This window comes from Balaenoptera borealis (assembly GCF_965194805.1).
Source record: "Balaenoptera borealis genome assembly, chromosome: 5".
Taxonomy (NCBI): Eukaryota; Metazoa; Chordata; class Mammalia; order Artiodactyla; family Balaenopteridae; genus Balaenoptera; species Balaenoptera borealis.
Window position 1 is genome coordinate 977,555 of NC_138862.1, and position 13,688 is coordinate 991,242.

General features: G+C 40.9%; 1 protein-coding gene across 18 annotated transcripts in view; it reads right to left on the reverse strand.

Annotated features, from left to right (window-relative positions):
- PCBP3 (poly(rC) binding protein 3) overlaps positions 1-13,688 on the reverse strand; it is a 213,296-nt gene that overhangs the window by 110,921 nt on the left and 88,687 nt on the right. The gene's annotated exons all lie outside the window — the stretch shown is intronic.

Genomic DNA, 13,688 nt, shown 5'->3' on the forward strand with positions numbered 1-13,688 from the left:
AACACAAGTAACCAAAGAAAAAATACATAATTGGACTTCATAAAATTTTAAAACTTTTGTGTACCAAAGCACACCACCAAGAAAGTGAAAAGCCAATCCAAAGAATGGGAGAAAAATTATATCAATTATATATCTAAGGGTCTAGTATCCAGAATTTATAAATCAACAATAAAAAAGACATCCCAATTAAAAAGTGGGAAAGGAATTTGAATAGACACTTCTCCAAAGAAATATACAAATGGCCAATAAGCACATGAAAAGATGCTTAACATCACTAGTCATTAGAAAAATGTTAATCAATACCACAATGAGATACCACTTCCTACCCTCTAGAATGGCTAGAACCAAACAACTGGAAAATAGCAAGTGATACAGAGAAATTGGAACACTGAAACATTGCTAGTGGGAATGTAAAATGGTGTAGCCACATTGGAAAATAGTTCGGCATTTCTTCAAAAAGTTAAACATAGAGTTACCATGTAATCCCACAATTCCACTCCTAGATATAAACCCAATAAATTAAAACATATATTCATACAAAAAATTATACGTAAATATTCATAATAGCCAAAAGGTGGAAATAACTCAAAATCCATCAACTGAAGAATAAATAAAGAAAATGTGCTGCATCCATACAATGGAGTATTATTTAGCCTCAAAAAGGAATACAGTACTAAAAGATGCTACATTATACACAGACCTTGAAAATATTATGCTAAGTGAAAAAGCCAGACACAAAAGGTGGTATATTGTATGATTCCATTTATATGAAATGTCCAGAATGGGCAAATTCATAGAGATAGAAAGTAGATTAGTGGTTGCCAGGGGCTGGGAGGAAGGAAGGAATATGGAATGACTATTAATGGGTATGTCGTCACACTTTCCTTTAAGGGTGATGACGACGTTATAGAATCAGATAGTGGTGATGGATGCACAAGCTCAAGAACAGACTGAAAACCACTGAACTTTACACTTTAAAATGGTGACTGCCATGATATATGAATTTTATCTCAAAAATAAAGAAACAAAAAAGATGCCAATTATCCTCAAATGGATCTCTAGATCCAATACAATTCCAATCAAAATCCCAGCAGTCTTTTGTGTAGAAATTGACAAACTGATTCTAAAATTTATATGGAAAAGCAAAGGACTTAGAATAGGAAAAGAAATGACATGATACTATACACAGAAAATCCTAAAGACGCTACCAGAAAACTACTAGAGGTCATCAATGAATTTGGTAAAGTTGCAGGATACAAAATTAACATACAGAAATCTGTTGCATTTCTACACGCTAACAACGAAAGATCAGAAAGAGAAATTAAGGAAACAATCCCATTTACCATCACATCAAAAAGAATAAAATACCTAGGAATAAACCTATGTAAGAAGGCATAAAAAGAATGAAAAAATGCCATTTGCAGCAACATGGATGGACCTAGAGATTATTATCCTAAGTGAAGTAGTCAGAGAAAGACAAATATCTTATGATATCTCTTATATGTGGAATCCAAAAAAAAACGACACAAATGAACTTATATACAAAACAGAAATGGACCCACAGACTTAAAAAACAAACATGGTTACCAAAGGGGAAAGGGGCAGGACGGATAAATTAGGAGTTTGGGATTATCATACACACATTGCTATATACAAAATAGATAACCAACAAGGACCTACTGTATAGCACAGAGAACTATACTCAGTATTTTATAATAACATATAAAGGAAAAGAATCTGAAAAAATAGATATATATGTATAACTGAATCACTTTGTAATACACCTGAGACTAACACAACATTGTAAACCAACTATACTCCAGTTAAAAAAAAAAAAACCCAACAATTTTGAAAAAGAAAACTAACATTGGAGGACTCATCCTACTTGATTTCGAGGCTTACTGGAATATGCTGCAGTAACCAAAATACTGCAGTATTGGTGAGAGAACAGGCGTATAAAGCAATTAAACAGAACACAAAGTCCAGAAATAGATCCACCCATATATGGTCGACCGACAAAGAAGAAAAGACAATCAACATAGAAAACAACAGTCCTTAACAAACCATGCTAAAAGAAATGTACATCCACAGGGGAAAAAAGAAACTATACCTATATCTTGCACCATATTAAAAAACAATAGCTCAAAATGGATGAGGGGAAAAATGTAAAACCCAATACTATACAATTTCCAGGAAAAAAATGGGAAGTAATTTTTGTGACCTTGAGGAAGGCACAGAATTTTTGGCTAGGAAATAGAGCACTAACCATAAAAGAAAAAAATTTGACAAATTTTACTTTATCAAGATTAAACACTGCTGTTTTGAAAGACACTGTTCAGAAAATAAACACTCAAGCCACACTTTGGGAGAAAATATTTGGAAAAGATGTACCTCATAAATGACTGGTATCCAGAGTATTCAACAAACCCTCACAACTCAATAATAATAACACAATTAGTACAAAATTTTTAATAGGCAAAATATTTGAACAGACATTTCACCAAAGAAGACACACAGATGGCAAATAAACATAGGAAAGATGTTCAATATCATCTGTCATCAAAAAATGCGAATGAAAACTATGAGATACCACTATACACCCACTAGAAAGAATAAGATTTTAAAAACTGACGTCGAGAGCTAACATTTCAAGAGCAAATGCTTGTGGGAATGCCAAATAGTGCAGTAACTTAGGAAAACAACTCTGGCGTTTCTTACAAAGTTAAACACACACTTCTTATATGACCTAGAAAAGCCCACTCTTAGGTATTTACCTATTAAAAACGAGGACATACATCCACATAAAGGCCTATGTGAGAAAGTTTACAGCAGGTTTATTCATGATCTCTGAAACTGTAAATCTCCAAATGTCCATCAATCAGTGGATGGATAAAAAAATTGCGGTACATTCATTAAATGTGACAACAACAATATGGATGCATCTCAAAAGCATTATGGGTAAGCAGAAAAAAAAACAAACTCAAAAAGCTACATACTGTGATTCCATTTATACAATGTTCTGAGGAAGTAAAATTGCAGATACAACAAACAGATCAGTGTTTGGGGCTTGAGGTGAAGGGAGAAGGTGCATGAGGGAATTTGTGGGTGTGGAAAATATTCTATATTATGATTGTGTTGATAGTTAATATCTGCATATGTTTGTCAAAACTCATAAAACTGTATCCCTTAAAAAAAGTGAATTTTATACTACATAAATTATACCTCAATAAACTTGATGTGAAAATAAAAAAATAAGATGACTCCCATTAAGGATAAACATAAAGAAATCTATACCTAGATACACCATGGCGAAACTATATAACACCAAAGACAGAGAAGATCTTAAAAGTAACCAGTTTCAAAAATTCCTTGAAATGAGTATCATTTAGATTAAAAGGTAGCTTCTCTACAGCAATGGAAGCCAAAGACAGCAGAATATTATGGTTGCCAACTCCAAGAAAGTAACTTTCCACCCAGAAAGTTAAGAAATATCTTTCTTAAATATCTTTTAAGAATTAAAGTGAAAGATAATTTTAAAGTTATTTCAAGACATTTTTGTTTTATTTGCTTTCAGCTAAGAGTGGGAACTGTTACCAGCTGCTCTGTTACTGAATTTTCAGCCCCTACTAAAGCCTGAACTAGGATCCATGGCAAGTTCCATCTATGCCTTTAGGGCATTGAGAGATGATATCATGCTCAACATAAAACTCATGAGGATTTTCAAGCTGTAACAAGAGAAAAAATGAAAATTTAAAAAATGCTACTGAAAACTTAAAATAATTTCTAGGAGTCATAAATAGAGACACTGGCAGATTTTGGTAGATTTGCAAGCCAAAATTAAACAACCACAGAGAAGGAAATAAGGCAGTGAAAAAATAATCACAAAAAAAAAAAAAAAAAACTCCCACTGGCAAGGATCCAACAAGTAAGTCAACACACCAGACTTCCAGAACTGAAAAGATATGTTGGTTTTTCAACATTAACTTTTTACTAGATATTTGAACTATTCCTACGATACCCCTTTTCACTATGGCAATATCATATATGTATTTAACAAGGCAAAGATATATCACTACTCTTGAACATGTAAACAAAGTTTTTCCTAAAGGAGAGTATGTTGCATGCCAATTTTTCCCATTAGAACTGATTTTCATTTTTGAAAGCAATCTTAGGTAAAACAACTTCAGAATGACTTATTAAATAAAATATGTTCTGAACATTAAAAATAAAACATAAAAGGAAAATAAAGAAGGTTTTCAGTTTAAAATTGTTTTCTACTAACGCTCTCACCATGATGCACTTTAGAAGTAGCAGCATCTAAAGAACAAGAAGAAATTAAGGGCTTCCCTGGTGGCGCAGTGGTTGAGAATCTGCCTGCCAATGCAGGGGACACGGGTTTGAGCCCTGGTCTGGGAAGATCCCACATGCCACGGAGCAACTGGGCCCGTGAGCCACAATTACTGAGCCTGCGCGTCTGGAGCCTGTGCTCCGCAACAAGAGAGGCCGCGATGGTGAGAGGCCTGCGCACCGCGATGAAGAGTGGCCCCCGCTTGCCACAACTAGAGAAAGCCCTCGCACAGAAACGAAGACTCAACACGGTCATAAATAAATAAATAAATAAATAAATAAAAGACCGTGAATTTCTTTAAAAAAAAAAAAAAAAGAAATGAAGAGCAAAGACAGTGGTGGGGCGTGAGCCCATCTAAACGGACAGTGATGTGTAATATAAAGAGGGCTGCATGGCGTTAAATATACAACAACAGAGAATGAAAATAACATGTGAGTCAGGAGAGGATAACCAAAGATAAAGTATTTTAAGATTCTTGTATCATTTGGGATATGGTTAAAGATACTGATTAACTTTAAACATTGATAAATCAAGTACACATGTAAGACAAACATGAAAATAAGAGAAGCCAAAATTATACAGTGAAGGAGAAAACTGATGAGGAAAAAAATAATCTGTCAATCAAAAATGTGAAGAGTAAAAATAAACATTAAAAAGTTGAGCTAAACAGAAAGCCCAAATTAAGGTTGTAGGAAGGAGTCCAAATCTATAAGTAATTAAAGTACATGAAAGTAAACTAAACTCTCCAATCTGTAAAAGACAAAGATGGTCTGAGAGGAAAAAAAATTCCACTGGATACCATCTTGAAAGATACAGCTAAAACATACAGAGAGACTGAAAGAATGAGGAAGAAAAATATATACTGGGCAAATGTATCAGAGAAAATTTACTTTAAGGCAAAGATGCAAGACCAGTTATAGACCACATCACGTACAGATAAAAGGGCTCAATTTATTAGTAAGATATTACAACAGTTCCAGACGTGCATGTACCCTCCAAGAAAGTGTCAACATTTTATACAAAGCAGAAACGAACAGAAATATAAGAAAAAGACAAACTTACAATCATACTGGCAGATTTAAACACAACTCTCACAGTGATTGATGTATCAGAGAAAAATATTTAAAAGGAAAGAAAAAATTTAAACAAGATTTCCAAGCTTCATCCAGTGGACATACATAGATCTTACACTCCAAACCAGCGGAATATGTTCTGCTTTGAAGCACAGAACATTTCTGATGCTCGATCACACATGAGCCATCCTCCATGCACGTGAAAGACGATGAACACAGAGACCACCTTGTCAACAATGCAGTGAACCAAGAAATTAAAATATTCAAAAATATTGTATATATAAATAACAATGTATATTTTTAACATAATATATGTATTTTAACAAAGTAATTCAAAATTTTATTGATTATACTCCATTTAAAGTTATAAGATAATGGCTGTATTTCCCTATGCCGTACAATACATACATCCTTGTTGCTTATCTATTTTTTTTAACTTTTTATTTTATATTGGCGTATAGGTGACTAACAATGTTGTGTTAGTTTCAGGTGTACAGCAAGGTGATTCAGTTATACATATACATGTACCTATTCTTTTTCAAATTCTTTTCCCATTTAGGTTGTTACATAATATTGAGCAGAGTCCCCTGTGCTATACAGTAGGTCCTTGTTGGTTATCCATTTTATATATAGTAGCGTGTCTATGTTGATCCCACACTCCCTAACTATCCCTCCCCCATGCCCTTCCCCCCGTAACCATAAATTCCTTCTCTAAGTCTATGAGTCTGTTTCTGTTTTGTAAATAGGTTCATTTGTGTCATTTAATGTTATTAACATATTTTTAAAACTCCATGTGTTTGGAATTGAGAAACACTTGTTAATAACTCATAAGTCAAAAAAGAAGTCATAGTAGAAACATAACAAAATTAAGGATTATAAAAGTACTATATATCTTAATTTGTGCACTGCAACAAGCTGTACTTAGAAATGTTTCATTTTAAATGCTTATCTATATGAAAAGAATGCTGAATATCAACGAGCAAAAATCGAATATAAATTAGGAAAAGAACAGCAAAATGAACCCCAAAAAGCAAAAGGAAGGAAATAAGAACAGAAGTTAATAAAATAAGAAAATAAATATCCTGTAGAAAAAAAATACTGAAAATTTTTTAAAAAACAAAAAATGAAACTACACAAGTACTAAATAAAATGAGTGATTTTCTCTTTAATTTGAATGTAGGAAAAGACTATCCAGCTATGACTAAAAACCCCAGATGCAATAAAAGATAGATAAATTGAACTTTATAAAAAATAAAAATATTTGGCACAGCAAAATTGCCATGAGAAAATATTTATGACAAATAAATGGAAAAAAAATCTGCAATATATATCGCCATATCCTTCACAATGCCAATGTCAGAAAACTGACAGGAAGGCTGTGAAAATGTTCCACATTAAAGGAGACTAAAGACCCCAGACAACCAAGTACAAGTGGATCCAAGACCAGACCCTGGACTGGATCTGGACTGGATCTGGACTGAAAGGAAGCCACACTGCCAGAAGGCACTGAACCCACAGAAGATACTGGAGCACAGTCTGAGGGTCAAAGCCTGGTACCTGACTGCGTAAGAGAACATCCCACTCTTGGCAAACAGCAGCCCCTGTGCTCTAAACCCAAACGCCACTGCCGGACTCCTTGGAGACCAGCATCTCAGCAGCATTCCAGGCTCTCTCTGTCTCCTTAATCTTCAAAATTTGTTTCTTTACTAACTCCCTTTCAGGTTTTAAACATATTCAAATAGCTCCTGTTAAAAAACAAGCAGACAACTGTCCCCTAGACCCATGTTTTCAGAGTCAGACATTTAAACAGCCACCCACATGCTCCCTCTCCAGTGACCCTGGCCTCCTCTGGCAGCACTGAGCTGAGTTTCCCTCTCAGTCACACCAAATCCAACGAACATCTTCAGTCCTCACCTTACCATACTTTCTTCCCTCTCAACCTGGAAAAAAGAAATACGTTTTGCCATTCTCTGACATAAATCCTACTAATGTTTTCTTAGGTCAGTCTCCCAAGGTAATAGAAATAAAAACAAAAATAAACAAATAGGACCTAATCAAACTTTCAAGCTTTTGCACAGCAAAGGAAACCACAAACAAAATGAAAAGATAATTTACAGACTGAGAGAAAATATTTGCAAATGATGCGAGACAAGGGCTTAAATTCCAAATATACAAACAGCTCATACAACTCAACAACAAAAAAACAAACAACCCAATCAAAAAATGGGTAGAAGACCTAGAGAGACAATTCTCCAAAGAAGAAATACAGATGGCCAATAGGCACATGAAAAGATGCTCAACATCTCTAATTATAGGGGTAATATAAATCAAAACTACAATGAGGCACCACCTCACACCAGTCAAAACGGCCATCATTAAATACTCTACAAATAACAAATGCTGGAGAGGATGCTGAGAAAACGGAACCCTCCTACCCTGTTGGTGGAAATGTAAGTTGGTACAGCCACCCTGGAAAACAGTATGGAGATTCCTCAGAAAACAAAAAATAGAATTACCATGTGATCCAGCAATCCCACTCCTGGGCATATATCCAGACAAAACTCTAATTCAAAAAGATACATATACCCCAATGTTCACAGCAGCATTACTCACAATAGCCAAGACATGGAAACAACCTAAATGTCCATTGACAGATGAATGGATAAAGAAGATGTGGTACATATATACAATGGAACACTACTCAGCCATAAAAAAGAACGAAATAATGCCATTTGCAGCAACATGGATGCAACTAGAGATTATTATACTGAGTGAAGTAAGTCAGAAAGAGAAAGACAAATACCATATGGTATCACTTACATGTGGAATCTGAAGTATGACACAAATGAACCTATCTATGAAACAGAAACAGACTCACAGACATAGAGAACAGACTTGTGGCTGCCAAGGGGGAAGGGACTGGGGGAGGGATGGAGTGGGAAGTTGGGGTTAGCACATGTAAGCTATTATATATGGAATGAATAAACAACAAGGTCCTACTGTATGGCACAGAGAACTGTATTCAATATCCTATGATAAACTGTAATGGAAAAGAATATTTAAAAAGTAATGTATATATATGTATAACTGAGTCACTTTGCTATACTGCAGAAATTAACACAACATTGTAAATCAACTATACTTCAATTAAAAAAAAAAAACTTCAACTTCACTGATAGAGAAAAAAACCAAACAAACAAAAAGAAAAACCTTTTGCACCAGCGCACAGTGTTACCTTGGGCTATAACAGGCACTCTCCAAGACTGCTTGTGAAAACAGAAAATGGCCCAATTTCCTGGAAGATAACCTGGCCACGAGACTTGAAGTCTGAACTTCATACCATTTAATAGTGGTGAAGTGAAGGGGTTACGAGAAGGTCTGGAAGGGGAGCTCTGGACTTGACTCTGCTCTGGTGCTGACTTCAGTTTCTTTGCTGACAAAACAGGCTAGTCAGAGGCCTTGGAGAATTGTGGGGACCCAGGGAGGAACTTCTGCCTGGAACACAGCAAATACTATGACTATCTTCTCATACGGTCATACATTTACCCCTGGAAAGACCCTGACGCTCCCTGCCCTCTCCGTAGAAGCTTAAATGGCCTGAACCTCCTGCTCTGGGACTGGGCAGGACAGGTAAGGAGATCCAGTCTCAAAGATGGAGAAGCAGCACAGACGGGGACAATGACCTAGCCAAGGTGCCCAGGTCACAGGGTGATCCGGGAGAAGGGCTGGAAGCAGAACCAGTCTCCGGACCCCCAGGCTGACTCCACTGGCCCAGGAGGGCTCCTACTGGAAGGTTCTCTTCCCATGATTTTCACCCACACTCTGCCGAGTTAATACAGGGGACGATGAGAAGAGCTCGCTGCTGTGCGTCCAGGAACAGCTGCGCTCCAGCTGCACCCAGCCTGCTGGGTCTGGCCTGAGGCCCCGGCTCCACACAGACGGAGCACGTGCGCTCAGTGGTGCGGAGGCCTTTCATGACAGGCGCGCTAGGATGCAGAGCTGGGAGACAGGCGGGTAAAATCAAGCACAGGGACTCGGTTACAGGGCGAACAAAGCTGCAGGGTGATAGCCTTGTGCCCTGAAAGAGTGAAACAGCCAGAGCTCTTGGGAAAGGTGAAGGCCCACACTGAAAACCTCTCTCCAGCTCAGTGTTACTGGAGCGTACCAATGGTTACTCCTCACATCCAAAGAGAAGACAGCCTCCCTGATGCCAAAGTGCCTGGGAGCGCACGCTAAACCGAATGGTATCCCCCTTAAGTGCCACTTGAGTTTCGGAGAAAGAACATGGAGGCCTGAATAAGCAGAGCGAGTGTGTTTAACTGGAGAAGTAGAAGCATCCTTGGCCCCTGTGGCCGTGCAAGACACTCCCCAGGGCAGAAAACACCAGGCCGCCCTAACCAGGGCTGAAGGTGGGGCACAGCCCTCCAGCCCGGGGCACACCTAACCCACTCTCGCCAGAGCAAGGGCTAAGCCGCCAGCTGCTTACTGAACGCGCGGCACGTTTGTAAATAAAGCACACGGAGAGGCTGGCTCCTGCTTGTCTGAAGTATACCTAGCGGCGACTCGTCCTCCAGCCCCGCACGCCTCCCCGGCCCCACGGGCCAGCCACACAGCTCCAGCTCCACCACTGCTTCTGCGCGCAGGGCCGCCAGACAGCCTGGCCACGCGCAGGCAGTGGAGGGAGGAAGGAATGAGTCACCCCGGGAAAACCTATCAGCCCTTCACGCCAGGCTGCTCTGGGGCAACAGCACTCGCCAGCGTCTCCAAGAGCAGAAAAAAGAGCCCAGACTGAACATGCTCCACGGAAAAAGAAAGAAAAGCCAAGAGAAGGAAGGAAGGGAGGGAGGGAACGGGTGCCTTAAGGCCTCGGTGGGCCCAGTAGGGCAGCGCCCCAGGAGAGGTGCCAGGCCTGTGAGACACCTGGCGGAAGGAAGAGCGAGTCAGAGCCTTGGAAGGGAGGCGGGGGAGCAGCAGAGCCAGCCCCGCGCCGGCTGCAGCCCCCGCACTTCTCCTTCCCTCCTCGAGCTCCTCCAGAGGGTGTGGAAACGCCTTCCCTCTCGGAGCACGAGCTCTGCGTCTCCACGATTCCACAGTGGCTGGCACGCACCGCCGCCCCGTCCTGCAGGCCCTGCTATCTTGGCGTGGGGTGGGCAGGAGGACGCACCACAGATGCCAGAACCGCTGCCAGCGAGACCCCGGGACAGGGCCCTGGCAGAGCTCCTGGGGGCGGGAAGCGGCCAGGTGGGGCTCCCTCCCTCCCAACATCCCGCCCGCACAGCCGGTGGGCTCCTCTGCCGTCCTGTCCTCTCACGCTTCACACGCCTCATCCCTGCCTGTGCAGACGGCTGGCCGTTCCCCAGACCCCTCTCCCTCCTCCGTGGCAGCAGAGCTGTGGCTGCACGGGGCGGGCCCAGCCTCCGGGGGTGTGGGGCCACCGCATCACACGGCTAGTGCACACCTGGTGCTCGGACCGCCGCTGGCACACAGCTGTCCTGCGTTAACACTGCCGCAATCCACTTGGTGCCGCATAACGCTGTTAGCATACAGCGGTCCTGTGGACTGTGACACAGCTAGTATAACTCGGGCTTCTAACCCTGAAAAGGCAGCTGCTTGCCCTCCATCGTGCCCCTTCTGCTTCCCACCGGCTGAGTAGCTGCAGCTAGAGGTCAAGACAGCAGAGCAAGGGAGGACCACAGAGTGACAGGCCTCCCAGGGCGTGGGGTGGGCGTGGCCTCTAGGCAGGGGGCCTCGTGGAGCCCAGCCCATCCACCCCAGGCCTGTTACAGCCAAGGGAACCGACCTTGCCCGCATTAAAGCCACCGTGTTTGGGGCGCTCTGTGTGCCAGCAGAGTCAAGTCCCCCATGGGCTCAGCTGCTACTCTCAGTACTCACGGCTCCACAGTAGCTGCCCTCAGGTCGGAGCCAGGCTCCCTAAAGCCCCAGGGCATTTCTCCCCTGGGTCCGACACAGAAACGTACAGAGCATATCACCCTGGTCCAAACCGTAACCCTCACACTAACCTTTACAATAACTAATGCTCACACGAACCCAATTCTAGTACTGACGTTAACTCCAGCCCTAACCCTATTATTAACCCTCATTCTAGCCCAAATAAAATACTGAAAAGGTATTACAATTGGAAGAGATTCAAAAGTATCAATAAGACCTAACAGGATTTATTCCAAGAATCAACACTTGGAATTTCATCATTGGAATTCTCTACACTAAGAGATAAAAGGAGGAAATCCTGTGACTATCGTAATAACAGCAATGAATGAGCATTTAGTAAAATGCAACTTTTATTTTTGATTTCAAAAAACAACTTAATAGAAGAGCAACAGAAGGAAACTTGTGTAACCTGATGAACACGATGTACGGGACAGACAGCCACGGCAAGCACTGTGAAGTTCACGGTGAAAACATCTGGGTCAAGTCAGGAATGAGTCAAAATTCAACTGACAAACCTATTGCAGTTAGAAGCACGGCTGCATGCAATACATAAAGATGATACATTATCAAACGTTAGAGAGACGTAACAGGAAAAACTCCAGTTACAACAAATAGATAATGTAGACAAGTTAGAAAAGAGCTCAAAAGGGACAACCTACAGCAAGAAAGCTATAAAATATAACTGAAGGCTAAGAACGGAACAAATGAAGAAACAGAATAGCTTCCTCTTTTAAAAACTGAATATTGCTAAAATATCAGCTGTTTGCCATTTAAATTATAGGTTGATGCATTTGAAATGAAATCCCAATCTGATCAGCTTTCTAACTTGAAAATCATCCTAAAGTTCATCTAGAAATTGAGTAGCCAAGAATAGCCAAAATAAATATACCATAAAACTAAAATAATTAAAGCAGTGTACCAGCACAAGAACAAACAGATCAGTTAGAGAATTCAGAAATAGACACTAATATATACAACGTTATCATATAAGATGCACACATAGGACAAAAGTAGCAGCACAAATCACTGGGAAAATGAAGTAATTTTTAATAAATAGTGTTTTCAATATCTGTAAGCAAAAATAACATATTCACCCGATAACATATATCAAATTAAATCCCAAGTGGATTACACATGTCAATGCAAAAAGTAAAAGCAGAAAAGAAAACAGAAGTGACTACCCACATTTCAGGAGCGGAAAGGATTTTCCAAATGTAAATGCCATAGAAGGTGATATCACAGAGGAAAACACTGATGTGATGGCTCCAAACGCCAACGTCAGATTAAAAGGTGAATGACTCTTGGGGGAAAATAAAAGCCGCAACATAAAAGCTGAATGTCTTCAGTAAAACATGAGGAAGGACACACTAGCTCTAGTCGAAAAGCTCAACCTGCTTGTACTTCTTTTCGGCTTTTAGAGACGCATAAAGCCCTAGGTTTTCAGGGGCCAGGAGCCCAGGCACTCACGCTGCTGTAATCTACCATCTCGAGAGCAACTGGGCAATCGCACATGACGCCTCTTTTAAAATGTCCCTCTCCTCTGACCCAGGATTCCACGTGGACAAACACCGCAATACTGCCCCGGGAAGGGGGAGACTGACGTATTATGCACAAGGAAATTCACCTCACGACTACCGATACTAGTGCCAGATCTGAAAACAATCCAAATACATTGAACAGAAATGGAGTGATTTAACAAAATAATACCTACATCCATATAGTGGAAACTATGCAACCTTTTAAAAATAATGTTTTCAGATGGTAACGTGGAACATTTTGCCGTATACCATTCTGTTTAAAAGCAGGGCACAGAAGTATGCATGCAGCTTAACCCCAGAGGCAGAACCTGGAGTGAAACAGACCAAAATGTCTGCAGCAGTGCCTTGGACCCCGTAGTCCCCAAGCACCGACCATCAGCAGGGTCCTCTCTGAGCACCGAGAATGTGCTGTGCATCAAGGCGGGCTCACGCGTGGTGGGGAGGCGGGGGAAGCAGGAGGATGTGACGCACGACAAACATGCAAAACCAGGAGAGCACAGGGTCCTGGAGCCTTTGAAAGAACACAACACCAGAAGGGGCGGCTCTGCTGGCCTAAAGCTGCAGAGCTCAGCTCCCCAAGGAGAAAGATATTCTACCGGATTCGGCAAGGCAGGGGCCACACGATCTGGCCAAGTGGTGAAGACACAGCCCCGCTGGGAGGGCCAGATGGCCATGCAGGGGAGCTCGGCCCGGCAGAAGCAGAGAGCGGAGGGGCTGGGGGGCTGCTTTCAAATTCTGGGGTGTGAAACAGCATTTGCAATATAACCTTTTACTTTTTAT